Consider the following 19,387-nt stretch of genomic DNA (forward strand, 5'->3'; position numbering starts at 1 on the left):
CATTTTCATCTCGTCTTTATTAGTCCACAAAAATTATTTCTGATCTACTCCCAGTTATTGTTTATTAGTGGGGATTTTCGTCTCGTCTCGTCTAGTCTAGTTTTCGTTCGGTGAAAAATGTGCGTTGACGAAAATATTTTCGTTTAGTTTTCGCTAACGAAATTAACACCACTTTATGGTACGCCAGCATTCATAACATGTAGGCGAATCGCTGTCCCCCAGAAATCTGCGGTTATATTTTTCATATTTATATTTTTAAATTTTTTTACAGTGTCGTGCCGCCTGTTCCCCAGGCTGCCTGTCACTAATCTAGTCTGGCGCGTGAATGACGTCATGCATGTGCCGCTTTGTTTTTAAAAGATATAAATATAAAAAATATAACCGCGGATGTCTGGGGGACAGTGATTCGTCTACATGTTCAGGGCTCAATGTTAATCATTGCCCGATCGCCCGGGGCAAGTAGTTTTATTGTCAGGAGATTACAAATTTCATTGCATTTGCCCGGCGGGCAAGTGCAATAATGATCGCAAAAAAAACACAACAATTATTTATCACTCAAAATTACTTTAAAATCACCGACATTCGCTGAATACGACCCACAAGCGTTGCCGGTGCCATTTTTGTTTTGTACACATTCTCGCGTGATTTTCCGTTAGATGGCATGATTCAGCTCTTGGGGAGAGAATTCTGCAGAGCAGCAGCTGGATGATGAATTTAATCTATACTATGGCTCTGTTCGAAATCCTCGGCTGCATCCTTCAAGGACGCTGTCTACCTAGACTGGATCATTCGAAGTCCGTGAAAATAATGCGACCGGACAGGTTTACCCTTCGGCGGGTTTTATCTCCGTATCGTCTGTTGCTTAGCAACTGTGAAAATTGACACAGAAAGCAGGAAAAGAATGAATACAGAAATTTCCAAAACTGTTGGTTTATTTATTTATTTTTATTATAAAGTGAACAAAGACTACACTCACAAGAATCCAGAGTGGAACAAAGTTGCCAACCATCGGGAGCAGGAACAAATAAAATCAAATGTAATGACAGACCAGTCTGAAAAACAGTCTGTATTCGCTATCTCTGTTTACTCAACTAATAATTTATTTTCTTGTTTCAATACAAGATTAGCAAAAACAAAAAGATAAACATTTATGAGCAAGATGTTTTTGACAAAGAAGCAAAGAGATTGCAACACCATTGTTTGGGGTTGCTTCATTGCTTTGCTCTGACTGATACTCTGAATTTTTCCAATGCGCAGGAATACCCAATAACAACATCATTCCAACTCTGTACTAAAAACATTTTTACCCAGAGGCTGTGCTTTCAATATAGGAAAAGTCTCCAGAACTCAACCCAATACCAAAAAGGTAAAAATGGTCATAGTTAAGTGAAGTTAACACTAGAAGTCCTAGAGAATTTCAGTTTTCCTGCAAGTCCCCCTCCCCTCTTCATGTTTGTGTATTCACTCTACCTTCCTAAATGTCCCTATTGTAATGCAAATAGCCTATGATATGACCAGCCCTTCTACATGAGACTGGATGAAGGCTGAAACCAGAGATGGCAAAAGTACTCACTTTCCGTACTTGAGTAAAAGTACAGATACTTGTGTTAAAAAATACCCTGGTAAAAGTGGAAGTACTGATTAAACTTCTTTACTGAAGTAAAAGTAACAAAGTACAGGCTTGTAAATTTACTTAAAGTATGAAAGTAAAAGTAGAAACCACTTTTTTCATGCCGTTGCCTACATTTTAAATGGATGTCTGCCAATAGGACTAGATTAAGGTGACCAGATTTCTGAAATCAAATCTGGGGACATTTCTTGCTCGTGGATAAAAATCAATACATCTTATCGAGGTGAAATTAGGAAACGGGGACAGTAATGGTTTCATATATTTTTACATATTTATTAATATTTAAACAACAAAAATCAAGTGTAAAAGCCAGGAATGTGCCTTTCCAAATGTTTAGTGTATCCTAAGATTAATAACATGAATAGTGTTATTAGTAGAAAACTAGAACTGTGTCTCTGGGTTGGGGCAAAGTGGTGGGGGTGGGAGCGGAGGGGTCAAGGGTCATTAGCAGGGCTTTCCAATTTTGTCGGGCCCAAAGAGCTCTGCCGCCTCCTAAGGGGAGAGTGACATGAGGAAAAGAAATTTAGAAAAGTAAATACAAACATTTATTCTATGCCTGTGGCTGTCTGTTGAGACAGAGTTCCCCCACCTCTTCAAAAAAGTGCAACAAATACTTATTCTGTTTACATCTACTGTACATACCTATAAGAAATATTTTTTTTCTTCATTAACATAAAAAAAACAAGTAGTAGTCAAGCCTGCAGGTAAAGGTTCATATATGTTTCTTACTGTCACCTAGCCACATCAGGGGCCTGTGTGTCTCAAAGTAGCAGGTTCATTTTTCCTACTAACCTGAGTATACAGCCACTCTGTGTTCCACAGCATACTTTGCACAGTACATCACTCAATATGTTAGTTTATCACTCAAATCATGTCAACGCTTTATCACTTGAACTTTATTAATACATATTATACATTTTAAATGTTTGAAACAGAAATATTAACTGAACAGGGTCTGAGGCAGTGGCCCTGGTAATTTGGGTAAAATAATATAAGAGAAGACATAGCAAGTAAAAAGCAAAATAACCTTTTTAAATATCTTAAACAAGTTTAACCATTGAACAGCAGAATAGGCTTAACATCAACACAATGTATATAATCCAAGAATAGTCCATATTTATAAACAGCAATAACATATACATATATTAGGGTTGTCAAAAGTATCGAAACTCAAAAAAGTATTGATACTGAAATGTTGTATCCGGATACAATACTCGTTTTTAAAAGTATCGATACAGTGCCGTCACCAGTGGCACCTAAGCAGTCATTCATCTAAAGTGCAGAATAGAGGACAATGCACTTTCAGAACACTGAAATAATAATTCTACGCTCTTTTCAGTTTCAGACTTTTTTTTTGTAAGAGGTGCAGCTGCTGAGAATTATTTTTGTTTCTTAACTGGTTTGGCTAGTGTCATTGTTATGTGTTGAAAGCATAGCCAAGGAAGGAACACTTAATTTGAATTTTATAAGTTTTTTATCAAGCTTGCTTAATATTATGCACAGCATACAACCTTTATTGTGTTTATTTATTATATTTTATTTATTAATGAAAATATTTCTGTAGACTTTTGGAGTCTTTGTTTTTATCCTTGTGGTATCGAAAAGGGTATCGAGTATCGAATATTTTCCTTAGTATCGGTAACGAGTTGAAAAGTTTAGTATCGTGACAACCCTAACATATATAATTTCCCAATGGAAATTCTGATTGTAATTTCACCGTAAAATGACACTTCCTCTTCTTTGAAAGAGCCATCTGGTCATTCAGTCTTGTCTGTTTTCTTCCCTCTCCACCTTCGCTTTTGTTTCTAGCCCTCTTCTGACTTCTGCCTGCTCTCTGCTTTACTCCTCAAAGTAAATTTTTCTCCCTTCTTGTCAACCGTTTTTTCTATCAGAGTTCCTAGTTTCCTCCTCTCTCATTCAATCTCCTTTCTGTCTTTTTATCTTCTTCCTCACTCCTCCAGCATCAATCTTACATTATTCTAAAACAGAGACATTATATAATCAAAATCACCTCCAAAAAAAATTAGGATGTGCAACATGAAAACCTATTATTATTAATATCTCATCTAAATACTAAAAATGCTAATTACCACAATATTAGGAGCTACAAGCAAAAACCACATAATAAATGAACATTAAACAGGTGGTTATCTCTTCCTCCATCATTCTCAGATCATGTAGATCTTGTCTAGTTCTCCTGTTACTGACTCCTATTTTTTCTCAAGGAACTTTCATATATATCCAAACTGAGCAGTAAAAAAGCACACCAAAAACTGGAAGTCTATGCTCATAAATCACAACCATAAATCATCAAAACAAATTGAAATAACTCTACTTATAATAACTATCTGAAATATAAACTTAAGGTCACCTATCCATTCTAAAACATCTTTATACAAACCCTTGTTGATCCCTGGAGAACCAGCGTACCAGATTAGCGCCTTACAAGGAGTTTTCAATCATTTTGCTACATTTTAACCCAGCGTCTTTTACTCATGCTCAACTCGTGGTGTTGTCTTACTTTTTATTATTGTTTTAACCTGGACACAAACCAAACATTCATCACAAGGTCAGGCCGATCAGAATAAAATTAATTGATCAACACACTTACCATCACTCAGCGTAGCTCCCCATCAGTTGCCACAGGTTGTAAAAAACGAACTTCCACTTCTTCTGTTTTAAAAGTGATGCGCTCTTCTTCTTTTTTGTGTTTTAATGCCAGCTGACATCCAAATGGATCATTACCGCCCTTCTAGTGGTGCGCTCTGTTCCTTATCTTTATGTTATCAGCAGCGCAACCAGCTACCGTAATACCTATTTTTGAGCGCAACAGCTCTACCGTAATAACAGTCTACACGCAACATTTTTCGCCTCGTTAAAATCGGGGACATTTCCGGGGACAGCTTTAGCCGGGGACAGGTGGTCCAAAACGGGGACAGTCCCCGGAAATCGGGGACGTCTGGTCACCCTAGACTAGATCTCCGTTGTGTTCATTTTCAATCATCTCGTCGTCCATGCTACTATGCTAACGCCACCGCCACCAAGCTGCAATGATTTGCCGCGAATGAATACCGCCGAATCTGTCGATTCATCTTGTAGTGGTGCGTCAAATGCAACGTAGATTCCCATCCAATTAGATTGAATTTGGTATTGATGACGTGAAAAATAATAACGGTAACTCCATTGAAATGATTCAAAACTAAAGTAACGAGCCAATTTTTTAAAATGTAAGGAGTAGAAAGTACAGATAATTGTGTAAAAATGTAAGGAGTAGAAGTAAAAAGTTGCCATAAAAATAAGTAGTAAAGTAAAGTAAAAATATCAGAAAAATCTACTTGAGTACAGTAACGAAGTATTTGTACTTCGTTACTTCCCATCTCTGGCTGAAACAAACTGGCATCAGAACAAGAGCAAGCTCCGAGCACTCATTACCTGCCCCTGCAACATCAGAACTTTTTGCAGGAATATATTGATAATTCATATCTAAATCTTTTATTTAGTCAAACCTATGGAACCACAAGGTATCATACGGGTTCTAGTTCCTGAGCTGAGAACAGTTCATAACCATGCTTTTCCAACAAGACAAGGCATAGCCTATTTATATTGTCCATTCACCAACAGACTCATTTATATTGCAAAGTTCACTCTGTGAAAGAAAGAACAACTTAAAGAATAATTGTATTTTGTCTTGTCTTGCCTTTTCATGTCATTCAACTTAGAAAATGACAAACAGTATGACTTCAGTATTGGAGAAACATTATTTCACCCAACGAAAAGCACTATATATGAAGCTACAACTGTCCCATTTAGTAGTTTGCACAAACCCAAGGTGAGTTCTTCCTGCATTTGCAACAGGTATACTTTGAGCAGTGCACACAGATATCAGAGAGAAGGCACCAAACGCAGTTTAGGGGTCATAGTTACCTCAGTTGCTGCCTCACCTTCCAGAGATAAACCAGTTACTAACCCAACACTATCATCTGAAACCCCAAGTGTGGATGGCTGCAGGCCAGCTGATATTTATCTACAGGATGTCGTGTGAAGTTAGGAAACTTAGTGGGAAGCATTTCTTGCAAGAGATAATATTCAAATTTATTTAAAATCCTTAGGTGAGACGGAGAGTATATAAAAGCTCTGACTTAACCATCCTAAGCACATACACTCACCGGCCACTTTATTAGGTACCCCATGCTAGTAACGGGTTGGACCCCCTTTTGCCTTCAGAACTGCCTCAATTCTTCGTGGCATAGATTCAACAAGGTGCTGGAAGCATTCCTCAGGGAGTTTGGTCCATATTGACATGATGGCATCACACAGTTGCCGCAGATTTGTCGGTTGCACATCCATGATGCGAATCTCCCGTTCCACCACATCCCAAAGATGCTCTATTGGCAGAGATGGCAAAAGTACTCACTTTCCGTACTTGAGTAAAAGTACAGATACTTGTGTTAAAAAATACTCTGGTAAAAGTGGAAGTACTGATTAAACTTCTTCACTCAAGTAAAAGTAACAAAGTACAGGCTTGTAAATTTACTTAAAGTATAAAAGTAAAAGTAGAAACCACTTTTTTCATGCCGTTGCCTACATTTTAAATGGATGTCTGCCAATAGGACTAGATCTCCATTGTGTTCATTTTCAATCATCTCATTGTCCATGCTACTATGCTAACGCCACCGCCACCAAGCTGCAATGATTTGCCGCCAATGAATACCGCCGAATCTGTCGATTCATCTTGTAGTGGTGCGTCAAATGCAACATAGATTCCCATCCAATTAGATTGAATTTGGTATTGATGACGTGAAAAATAATAACGGTAACTCCATTGAAATGATTAAAAACTAAAGTAACGAGCCAATTTTTAAAATATAAGGAGTAGAAAGTACAGATATTTGTGTAAAAATGTAAGGAGTAGAAGTAAAAAGTCGCCATAAAAATAAGTAGTAAAGTAAAGTAAAAATATCAGAAAAATCTACTTGAGTACTGTGACAAAGTATTTGTACTTCGTTACTTCCCATCTCTGTCTATTGGATTGAGATCTGGTGACTGTGGAGGCCATTTGAGTCCAGTGAACTCATTGTCATGTTCAAGAAACCAGTCTGAGATGATTCCAGCTTTATGACATGGCACGTTATCCTGCTGAAAGTAGCCATGAAGTTGGCTACATTGTGGTCATAAAGGGATGGACATGGTCAGCAACAATACTCAGGTAGGTTGTGGCGTTGCAACGATGCTCAATTGGTACCAAGGGGCCCAAAGAGTGCCAAGAAAATATTCCCCACACCATGACACCACCATCACCAGCCTGAACCATTGATACAAGGCAGGATGGATCCATGCTTTCATGTTGTAGACGCCAAATTCTGACCCTACCTACCATCCGAATGTCGCAGCAGAAATCGAGACTCATCAGACCAGCCAACGTTTTTCCAATCTTCTATTGTCCAATTTCGATGAGCTTGTGCAAATTGTAGCCTCAGTTTCCTGTTCTTAGCTAAAAGTAGTGGCACCCGGTGTGGTCTTCTGCTGCTGTAGCCCATCTGCCTCAAAGTTCGACGTGCTGTGCGTTTAGAGATGCTCTTCTGCCCACCTTGGTTGTAACGGGTGCTTATTTGAGTCACTGTTGCCCTTCTATCAGCGCGAACCAGTCTGGCCATTCTCCTCTGACCTCTGTCATCAACAAGGCATTTCCGCCCACAGAACTGCCGCTCACTGGATGTTTTTTCTTTTTCGGACCATTCTCTGTAAACCCTAGAGATGGTTGTGCGTGAAAATCCCAGTAGATCAGCAGTTTCTGAAATACTCAGACCAGCCCTTCTGGCACCAACAATCATGCCACGTTAAAGTCACTCAAATCACCTTTCTTCCCCATACTGATGCTCGGTTTGAACTGCAGGAGATTGTCTTGACCATGTCTACATGCCTAAATGCACTGAGTTGCCGCCATGTGATTGGCTGCTTAGAAATTAAGTGTTAACAAGCAGTTGGACAGATGTACCTAATAAAGTGGCCGGTGAGTGTACATTTATACTTTTCAGAACTCCCAGCACACTCTCTCTCTCTCTCGTGAAACTAAATCCACCCCTGCACAAAAGAGCTTTCTCACACACTTGAAGAAAAGAAGGAAAACAACTTATATTCACCAAAGACATAAATCCATCCAGATAAACATTTCAGAACAACTGTTTTCCCTTCATGACATCAACTGTCTGGAGCTCACAACAGAGGGAGGATCTGAGAACCTTGAACACATTAAGGACATGTTTATCCTTGTCTAGAGTAGACGGGCAACTGCTTTTTATCACCCCTGCTTCAACTGCCTACATTGCAGCAGAGATTGGAACGTTACTTTTATTTAGGCAAGGACAAGCAGCCAAACAGGAACAGACGAGATAAAGCTACCATTGAGAGAACATGCAGATTTACAGTATTTATTTATCTTTTTATAAAAGCACTTTCCTAGGCAGACACAGACCAATTAGCCACCCAGAAGAACAAGGGATGGCTATTTGCTTGGAATGATCCTAGTAGGATGGACCTTCATGCTGCTTAAATACATTAGCAGTCCAACTACTGATTGCTCTGTTGCAAGCCGACCAAAATGACTAAAGCCGGGAATACACTGTATGATTTTCAGGGTGATTTTCCAGTCGTGCGAGAATCTTTCGATCGGGCAGACTTTCAGCTTCATCGTGTTTCGTTAGTTGGTAGTGTACAGGGGGTAACGAGGGGCGATAAGCCTCTCACAACCACCTCCCGATCAGGAATCGTGAGGTCAGGGGAAAATCAAACATGTTTGATTTTCCCCTGACCGTCGTGGGCGAATCGCTCAGTGCACATAAAACAAGGATTCTTCTGTAAACACAGAAACATGGCAGGGATGCAATGAGTGAAATGCAGTTATGTCTGTAAAATTGACAGACCATAGTAGCCATGTTTGCTCAGTCATGTCTTTTTCCCAAATATTTCGCCGCCTTTTCTTTTTAGGGCTTTCAACACAAAATTGCACAATTAGTTAAGGCAGCACGTTTCACTATGGTGGCCTTCATATTCTGCTTCTATTTGTTTGGCTTCCAGATAGACGAGTCAGAGCAGTTCCATATCACTGCGGAGCTGAGTCCAACGTTCTTTTTAGTCGTGCAGTGTGAGCAGGTAGATCGTATGAGAGGGTCGTGCTGCACATACATCGTGAGCTGTGAACTCAGATTGTACGACGAAGCTCGCACAGTGTATGCCCGGCTAAAGACTCCTGGATAGATGTTGAAATGTCTTCAAATAACTTAGTGAAAGCCAGGTTGCTGTCTGATTTAAGCTTGTTTTGTAATTCAGCACTTAGCTTTACTCATTAACAGCTACCCAATCATTTATACTGGAAAATTCATATATGGAATGTTAAGAAGCCTTTTGTGTAATTTTATATTATTTTTAGAGAGATTACTAAAAATAAAACTATTGTAAAGGACCACTCTTTCCCTCAAGATGTTAAAAAAATGTTACACCAGTATGAATATTATCTTGATAACTGAAAGCAAATTCTCTTCTTGACATAACCCTCTCCTTTTATCTGGGCTTGGGACCAGCACCAGGAGCACATTAGGACTGTGGGCCCCTTGTGGCAGGATTATTATGTGTGTGTGTGTGTGTGTGTGTGTGGGTGGGTGTGTGTGTGTGTGTGTGTGTGTGTATATATGAAGTGTAATGGAGGTATGTGTAAAGGTGTTTTGGATTTTTTTTAGAATTTTTTTAAATAAATTTTTGTTTGTATCATCAATAAATGTTTGTATTTATAATAAATATATATTTTTTGTATAAATACATTTGAGTGTGATGTAAGAAGACAAAGTAAGGGTGGGCTAGCCGGAGCACCCGGAGAGAACCCACACAGGCACGGGAGAGTATGGCAGCTCCATGCAGAAAGGTCTCCTTCTACAAGGGAACAGCACTGACCACTGCTCCACCGTGCAGCCCCACTCTGTTTACCAGGATCTAATCAATACCAAGGTAGGAATCTACCTTAGAAAAAGACCCTGGTATGGAGGCAGTGCTTTTTTATTTAAAGGGAACCATAGAGTTTTATGGAGGGTGAGGGCTAAATATTATGGACTGGATTATGGATTTAGTGAATGGGTGTGGGGAGTCAAGGGTTAAAGGAAGGGTTAAGGGTAACGGTTATAGGAAGGGGGGTGGGGGTGTTGGGGGGTAATTGTAAAGCGTGTAGGTGATAAGGTTTGAGATCTGGGGCTCAGTAAATATTTTTTCAGTTTTAAGTTTGTTTGGAGGACAGTTTCTTGAGGTTTAGCAGAAATTATTTTTCTGACTGATGGCATTGAAAGAGGTTGAAAATTCTTTTCCTTAAAGATTTATTTTTTGGTTTTCTTTCTTGGGATCTTTCAGTCTCCTGTTGCAGATTTTTGAACTCCTCCATAAGGCTCTCTGTTAATCTTTTCTTCTCCTCCTCCATCTCTGTCAGAGCCTTCTTAGCGTTTGCCACTGTCTCTTGAAGGCAGGACTTCTCTGTTTGCCACAGCTGCCTTTCACAATGCAGAACCTCCTGAAGGTGTTTCATAGCTGCTTCCATATCTCTAAGAGTGTTCTGCTGCTCTGTCAGGAGACTGGACTTTTCCTGGGCCCAGACCTGTGTTTGGTTCTTCACATCTTGTTCCATCTTGAGCAAAACAGCTTTTATGTCATTGGTTTCCTGCTCTTTCTGAGCTAAGCAGATCTCAGCCTCCTTTGTTCTGGCTGTCTCAGCAAGCAGACTAATTTCCAGATCCATGACTTTTCTTGCAGAAGCTTTCCCCTGCTCTAACTCAGCTTCCTGTAACTCCAACTGCTTTTTCAGCTGCTCACACTCATCTCTTTGTTGTTGGTTGGACATAAAATGGGATTTTTCTTCCTCCAACTGCTGCCGCTGTTCCTCCAGATCTTTCTGCATTTTTTCCATTGCAGCCTTGATTTCACTGGTTTCCTGCACTTGTTGGGCTAAGCAGATCTCAGCCTCCTTTGCATTTGCTGTCTCAGCAAGAACAGCTGCCTCCGTTTTCTGAGGCAAGACAGTGAGATTCTTAATTTGTTCTAATAATTTGGTTTTTTCTTGTTGAAGTGTTGCTACCCTCTCTCTTGTGAACCTTAACTTGAGCTCAGCGTTCCTTAACCATTGAGCTGATAGTTCAGCCTTCTCACTAAGTGCTGTGATCTCCTCATCTTTTAAGCTCATGCAGATCTCAGCTTCCTCCACACTTTGCTTGAGAGCAGTTACCGTGGACTCCAGCTGTCTAGCTTCCTCGTCGGTATATTTTGGCATTGTTTCGTGCTCAGCATGCGTCTTCTGGTTTGTTGATAATTTGATGTTTTCTTGTTTAAGTGCTGCGATCTCCTTATCTTTTGAGCTTATGCAGATAGCAGCTTCCTGCAACCTTTGCTTCAAAGCAGTTGCCGCAATCTCCAGATGCCAGGCTTTTTCGTTGGCATCTCTACGCACTACCTCCATGTTGTGAAGATCAGCAGCTTGTCTCTGCAAGTAATTTGATAATTTAGCATTTTCTTGTTGAAGTGCGGTGATCTCCTGATCTTTTGAGTTAATACAGAAACCAGCTTCCTGCACCCTTTGCATATTAGCATTTAGCACAGACTCCAGCTGCCAGGCTTTCTCGTTGGCATTTTTACACACTGCCTCCATGTTGTGAAGATCAGCAGCTTGTCTCTGGCAGATTTCTAATAATTTAATATTTTCTTGTTGAAGTGCTGCGATCTTCTCATCTTTAGATTTTAAGTAGATTTCATTTTCCTGGTCATTTTTTCTTTGAGCAGTTAGCTCAGATTCCAGCTGCCTAGTTTTTTCGTGGGTATTCTGACGCGCTGTCTCCATTTTCTGAGGCAAGGCAACAAAACTTTGGATTGTTGCTGATAACTTGATGTTTTCTTGTTGCAGTGCTGTGATCAGCTCGTCTTTTGAGCGTAAGTAGGTCTCTGCTTCCTGCACCTTTTTCCTTTCAGCAGTTAGCTCCGACTCCAGCTGCCTAGCTTTCTCATCAGTATATCCAAACCCTGCATCCATTTTCTGAGGCACAGCAACATTTTTCTTAGTTGTTTCTGATAACTTGATGTTTTCTTGTTGCAGTGCTGTGATCATCTCATCTTTTGAGCGTAAGTAGGTCTCTGCTTCCTGCACCTTTTTCCTTTCAGCAGTTAGCTCCGACTCCAGCTGCCTAGCTTTCTCATCGGTATATCCAAACCCTGCATCCAAAGACACAGCAACATTTTTCTTAATTGTTCCTGATAACTTGATGATTTCTTGTAGCGAAGCTATGATCCTCAAATCTTTTGAGCTTAAACAGATCCCAGCCTTCTGACCCTTTTTCCTTTTAGGAGTTAGCTCAGACTCCAGCTGCCTAGCTTTCTCGTTGGTATGTTGACGAACTTCCTCAAATTTGTTGAGCTCAGCAGTGAGATCATTGATATGTTGGGCTAAACTCCTGTTTTGATGTTGAAGTTCTGTGATCAACCAGTCTCTGGAGCTTAAGGCTCTGTGAAACTCAATCTTAGAAATCATATTACGTCCGGTCTTTTTGTCAGCTCCATGTCCTCCATGAACCGCTTTCTCACTTTGAAGTTGTAAAAGTGGATTTCTTCCTGGATTTTCAGGCTTTGCAGCTTTAGCTGGTCCCTCAACACGAGCTGGGGCTGGTTGCAATGGCTTCACCACAGGCTTAGAAGCACAAACTTGACTCAAAGTGGGTCCCGCTGCTATTTTTGGAGCATTTTCTGGCTTTTTCTTACTTGTAAGAACTTGAGCCCAAGTCACATTTCCAGAAGGGTTTGTAGCTGTGCTACCAGATGTAACTCCCATAGTATTACCTGATTTAGATATGGTTGACATGGAGGTTATAACGTTTAATTCACCTGATTTGCAAATGAAAAAGGACGAATTGGTCAATTCCAGCCTTAGTTGCTGATTCAAGTCAGCCTCCTAAGGAAAACAATAAAATTGTTGGTTGGATTAAAACACAAAGCTTTGTTTTAAACTAAAAGCTTCTTTTTCTGATAACTGGGCAGATTTGTTCTGTGGAAAAGTCTTTACTTTTCTAATTACAAGGAGTTAACTCAAGAGATGCACACCTTACAGGAGAATTCCGGAAATTGAATGCTTGGTAGTATTCTGATGTCTGTAATGATGTCATCAGAATTCTAAACTATGTGGGCGGGAACTATAAACTCCGCCCACATAAGTCAAGCCTGGCTGTAGGTTCTACATACTCTGAAAAAATAATTCAACAGTTTTTGGCTTTTCCTTAATCATATTTAGTTACTTTAACTTTTTTTATTATTATTTTAGCAGGGTAGGACATAAAACAATTTTTTTTTTTACAGTTTCCTCTCTGGCAATGTGGCAATAAGAATAATTGTCTTGATGCCAAAAAGAGCCCAACAGTTAAACTCATGGGTGCGAACTTAAAAGTTCACACCCATGAGTAGAGGTAATGCAGCCTGATGATATTTACACCGCATCAGATACCGTTCCCCCCATGTTAAGCAGGGGGAACGTTATCTGAAGGGGTTTATAGGCCCATGAGATAGCGTTTCCCCCCTGATGTCATTTACGTTGAGTTGCAATAAATGCAAAACTCTCTGCAGGTACTTGTCTTTGTCGTCCGCTCTATTCAGCTGGCTTTTGAAACACAAGGAGAGAAGGTGGGGGCTGGGTGGTGAGGGTTACGGGGTCGAGAAATGCAAAAGTAACGGGATAGTTACTTTTACTTGGAACTAGTTACTTTTATTGTGGAGTAACTCAGTTAGTAACTCAGTTACTTTTTGGGAAAAGTAACTAGTAACTATAACTAATAACTTTTTCAAAGTAACGTGCCCGACACTGTTCGTAACATATGGAACAATCAGATCTGTGATATAAGATTAAGCTTGTTTATTTGGGGTTTTGTTTTGTGAGAAGGACAATTTTAAACAGTAAGCCGATTAAGGGAAGCTAAGATAAGATAACTAATACCTCTCTTTTTTATTGTTATCAAAACTGGTCGCATTTTGGATCAGCCTTTTTAGTTGTTGCGATATTCTGTATTTGAAAGAAAACAATTCTAGAAAGCTCTTTGACATGGGTTTTAAATGGGAAGTCCTTATCAAAATTAAAGGGGAACACCGTTTTTTTTTTAATTGGGCCCTTGATTTTATGTTATTACACCATGTTCTACTCACCCATATTAGTTTTGTGTCATTTGGAGCTGTTCTGAAGATATTCCATTCATAATGTATTCTTTATGGTAGTGTTAATTTTAGCAGCCATTTTTAAATTTAGTTTTAGTTTTAGTCCAGTTTCAGAATCGCTTTTTAGTTTTTATCATATTTAGTCGACATCATCCCATTTTTATTTAGTCTAGTTTTAGTCGACTATAAGCCAGAGCATTTTAGTCTTTATTTTAGTCCAAGAAAACATAATTTTATTCGTATAGTTTTAGTCAAGAAAAACTGTCAACATTTTATTCTAGTTTTAGTCAGGACATAATTTTATCCTTTTACTTTTTTGTCAGCAGATAATATTTAACATTTCCTAAAATGATTACGCATTTCAACATTTTCTCTCATCTTTTTGATAAAAAAAAAAACACAATTTCAAGGAACACATGCAGACATGGAAGATGTTCTAAAAATATTTGCATTTTTATTTTGAACATTAAAACAAATAAAATACACCTGACAAAGGAAACAAATAAATTAAATAAAATGTCTTATGAACTTTACACAAGTGCTGGCTGTTTAAAGCTAGTTCACATAGAATAATAAAATAAATAGAATTGAGATCAATGTTGTTTAAAAAAAAAAAAATCTCCAACTGAGTTTCCTGCCCGCTAGTTCACATGGTATATAAAGGTACAGTATTTAAGGTGAAAAAGGCATAGTTTTCTTGTCCTGAGAGTCAGCTTTGTATTTGGTGTGGGCAATTAAGGAAGCTTGTATAGCTGGCCTGTCATTGTTTCTGGGTGGTTGTTGGTGGTCGGTGTATCTTCAGTCTGGAACAGAAATTAATACAATGTCAGGATAGATGCACAGCATAACAGGAATTCCAAGTGTATAAGTAGCATATAGGTCTGTTTTTTCCTTGACAAAAACTAAGTCTCTGTAAAAACTACATTTGACCATCCATTTCAAACTCATACAAACAACCTAACTATCATTTTAGGCAGAAATAGATTGCAGACATTTTTATGTGTGCATGCATTTTGGTTGTATTAATATTCATGCCAATTCAAATCAAATGTCCTGGTAATTGTAATGTGCAGATAAACAGAGCAGCCTTTTATGTCACCAAATAAAGACATTGGGAGTTTGCGTCCCAATCCCTGCAGTGGTTCCCCTAGCAATGGCTATTTTGTGTATGAAAATCTAGGTTAAAGTTGTTCTGAATTATGTGCGGCATATTATTTTTATTTTGTCTTATCCTGATAAATAGTTTCAGTTCGTTTTATCATTTAGCATTCATGTGTAGCTGCCGAGGTGTTTTGTGTTAACTATAGTTCACTTGCAGCTCCTAGATTACCTAAAACGTCTGTCTGCTTTAATCAAACTTGCAATATAACAGAAACTATAGTTCCCCGGCCAGTATAACATATCTAAGTTAGCATAAATTTAACTTTACATACTGTAGATAGGGTGCAAGGATAGATAAATACATCTCCTTAATGATTCCTTATTGGTGCTTATTTTAGATTGTTTGTTACTAATGTAATTTTAAATAAAGATCTAAAAATAAAAAAGAGACATACCTCGTGACATGACACGTTTTGTAGACATTCCTTTACTTTTTGATTTGTATTTTTAATGTTTGAAGTGTTCTTGGGTGTTTTGAAAGGCGTTGTACAATAAAATACATTATTATTATTACTTATTATAACACGGCTGGTGCAGGAAATAGTGTCACTGGCGCCCCCTTTATTTCTGGAATGCAATAGTCCCATTTCCATATAAGGTATGAGACAGACGGAAAGGTCAGTCCCGCCCTATTCTGCAGGCTACAGCGAGATGTACTTGCCACCTTCCGGGAGTATTATGACAGCAGGCGGATCCCTATCGCTTTGGACTACAACAGAAGAGGACACAAAATAAAGTGAACGGTGGACATGGATAAACTGGACTACCAGCAGCACCTGCCTCTATTCTTTGATGGCCTCCGTGAGACCAAACAGCCTTACAATGTCCTCGCAGAGCAGGGGATTTTAGACATGCTGAAACGCGGGGGGGGGGGGGGGGGGGGGGGGACAAGATCCTCCCCGTCGTGCCAATGCTCATCATGCCCATCAGGAACGCCATGAACACCAAGAACCAGACGGTGATGTCCACCACCCTGAAAGTCCTGCAGCATATGGTGGAGTCGGTTGATGGCATGGGGCTGGCTTTGGTGCCCCACTTAAAGTACATCCTGCCCGCTTTTAACCTCTTCAAGAACAAGAAGAGGAACATCGGAGATGCTATTGAGAGGGGTCCAATGAGCATGGGAGACCTGATCGAGGAGACTCTGCGGAAACTGGAATACTACGGTGGCCCGGAGGCCTACAAACAAATTAAACTCATGGTCCCCACCTACAGAACTATACGTTGAGTCCTGACAAATAGGAGCTACTGGACTAAAACATCACTTTGCTTTGCTCTGTATGAAGTTGCTTCCAGAGTTTTCGTTCTAAATATATTTATTGACAAATCAAAAAGAATATCAGTGTTGTATTGATTTATTTACATAATTTTCTTGTGATTTATTTCAAGCTGTAAGCTACATACCTTGTTGTATGGAGGGAAAATTCTTTGCATACACTATTCTGACACCCTTAAGGTTATATTTAATTTATTTAATTTAATATGTCATTCCTGTCCTATCCAACTGCGGTAAAGCTAGCCGCCTCTTTGAAAATAACAGTAAAGCCAGCCCGCATTCGATTTTCACATGCGCGACAGCTCAAGACATTATGGTACCGCCATTTACGTGCTTCTTTCACAATAAAAGTGCGCATCCGGTCCATGTTTAATCTACTGGAAATAGATTTACAACGGCTTCGAGTTTTAGACTTTGTAACACAATTACCTGTTTAAATCAGGCACACCAAACTGATTTCACATGACTTACCCTTTCCCCGCAATATTTGTAGAGACAGCAATTTGCCCGCTTTGTGGACACCGGATGTTTTTTTTTGCCGTCATAGATTTAACTATCTAAAATCAGGTCATATTCGTATTCTGTTAAGGATTGTCACGAGTACATCACAATAGCTAAATACAGCTAGGTTTATGTCTTTTACTATAAAATATCTTCACAAATTTGGCTACCATCATACCTTCATCTTGTATTTTGCCATCACATCTGGTTGACAGAGGGGCACCTCTAGAACACAACCAGAAAATGTCATCAAGATCTGATGTGTCATTTCAAAATAAAAGCCGATTAAAAAAGCACTTTTTTTACCCTAAGTTGTCGTGCTTTTTTTTGAAAAACTCTCTGTTTCCAGTGACTTCTAGCACATCTGGTTGACAGAGGGGCACCTCTAGAACACAACCACAAACTGTCAACAACATCTGATGTGTCATTTCAAAATAAAAGCCGATTAAAAAAGCACTTTTTTTACTTTTTTAACCTAAGTTGCCATGCCCATTGCTGGAAAACTCTCTGTTTCCAGTGAGTTCCATCACATCTGGTTGACAGAGGGACACCTCTAGAACACAACCACAAACTGTCAACAAAATCTGATGTATCATTTCAAAATAAAACACAATTAAAAAAGCACTTTTTTACTTCGTGAATGGGGTGTCAGATGCGCATGCAACGAAAAAAACATCCAAAACATACGAAATTACGGTGCATAACTTTTCGTACGATTTTACACGCACTCATAATGAGAATAGGTTGCAACATATTCTCATTATGAGTGCGTATGAAATCATACGAAAAGTTATGCACACTATTTCATTCGTTTTTGGACGTTTTTCCTCAAAAAAACCACATCAGTGCGCATGCGCTGGCAGACAGAAAATAAAAGCTGATCTGCGGACGGACGTAAAAATGGGAAAAACAGTGAAATCAGCACTTATTCATGTCTCTAACTACGTTGCTTGCTGTTTTATATCTTAGGGTCAGGGTTAGGGCTAATTGTAATTTATATTCTATATTCGTGAATGGGGCGTCAGATGCGCATGCGCATACGACGAAAAAAACGTCCAAAACGTACGAAATTAAGGTGCATAACTTTTCGTACGATTTCACACACACTCATAATGAGAATAGGTTGGCCTGGTGCAACTTGGGCACCTTCTTTCTTTTTTGTTCTCTGTGGGGATTTGCTATATCTGTTATCAGAGTTCTAGTAATGCATTTCGCTAAACTAATCTCCAGTAGATATTTTGCTGTTGAAAGCTTTGAATGTACCAGATATGTATATAGATAAACAAGGTTCTGTTGTAGCCCATCAAAGTACATAACGGAGCACCAGTGCATTATCCGGTGATCTTTGGAACATACCGGTAATCCTAATCTTTTGAGATAAAGACAGAAAAGCCCCCATCAGGTGAATGATTTGTCTAAAATTGTTTCATGAGATCAGCTTAGCTCTTCACTGCTGTTGATCTGGAAGAACCAGATTAAAACAAGTCTTTTCATCTCAGTAGGGAGTGTTCTTCTCCATGCAGTTTCCTTTTGCTCACAGTGAACTCCTTGATCTTGAACTGATCGCTATCTGGCACTCATGTGACGGTGATGCTGTGGACAGAATGTGCAGCAGGGGACTTAGCACACATCTTTGATCTAAGGTTAGGTGTTGATGAGTTCACTAAGTCCGTAGACCAATTGCACTGGGAAACATTGATGTGTAGATTATGAGTGTAGAATTACACTACTAGTCAATGAATTAACAACATTGGTGCTTTTCAGGTCCACTGAGGAAAGGATAGAGTTAAGTAGACAGGATACTGTTTTGTTTATTAATTTGTTTGGGCTGCAACAGACTGTATCCTTATCTAGTAGAGGAGTAAAGTATGACAAAGAGATCATCATAGTAGAGCATATCATTCATAAATATTCTTAATATTCCCAAGGAATATGTTGTTTTTTAAGTATGCATTTACATACATATTTAGTTCCTTTCTCACAAATAACTTCACCTCACATTACTGTATCTTTCCCTCCTTCAACTCTTATAATTGTTCCCATATCTAGCTTAAACTGGAAGATTTAAATGAACATATGGCGTCTTGTTATTTTTGGCGTCTTGATATATTTGTATATCTACAAATAGGTGTGGAAATGATTCATAATCTTACACTAAATAATGTGAAAATGTGAAAATGCACAAAGCTCAGGGAGACAAAAGGCTGTGAAACAAACATGGAGAGTGATCCAAACCTTTTGCTGTTGTTGCTTTAATATTTCGTCTTTCTAAAAACAAGGTTATTAACATTATTTTGTCCTAAAAATATAACAGTTAAAATTGTTTAATTTTAATAATGCATCTATGAATTTTCATTACATTTTTTTCAGCATTTTAGAGGAAATGAAAGCCAAATAAATGCAACACTTACATTAGGTGCTTTACCTGATAAATACACATAGAACCCTATTAAAAAGTCATAACTGCAGCTGTTATAAGAAATACTTAACAAAATTATTAAATATGTTCCAGAACCTTTTGCTTTTCGGTAAAAAAAAAAAAAAAAATTGAAGGGAGACTTATATTGGTCTTGACTCTTTTTACTCTCAGTCCTTTCTGAAGATCT

General features: G+C 38.8%; 1 pseudogene; it reads left to right on the forward strand.

Moving 5' to 3' along the window:
• The first annotated feature begins 12,206 nt into the window (after window positions 1–12,206).
• Window positions 12,207–17,059, forward strand: LOC119785853 (annotated as a pseudogene).
• Window positions 17,060–19,387: the final 2,328 nt, after the last annotated feature.

The sequence above is a fragment of the Cyprinodon tularosa genome, unplaced genomic scaffold, assembly GCF_016077235.1.
Source record: "Cyprinodon tularosa strain WSP-4 unplaced genomic scaffold, ASM1607723v1 ctg10, whole genome shotgun sequence".
NCBI classification, from domain to species: domain Eukaryota; kingdom Metazoa; phylum Chordata; class Actinopteri; order Cyprinodontiformes; family Cyprinodontidae; genus Cyprinodon; species Cyprinodon tularosa.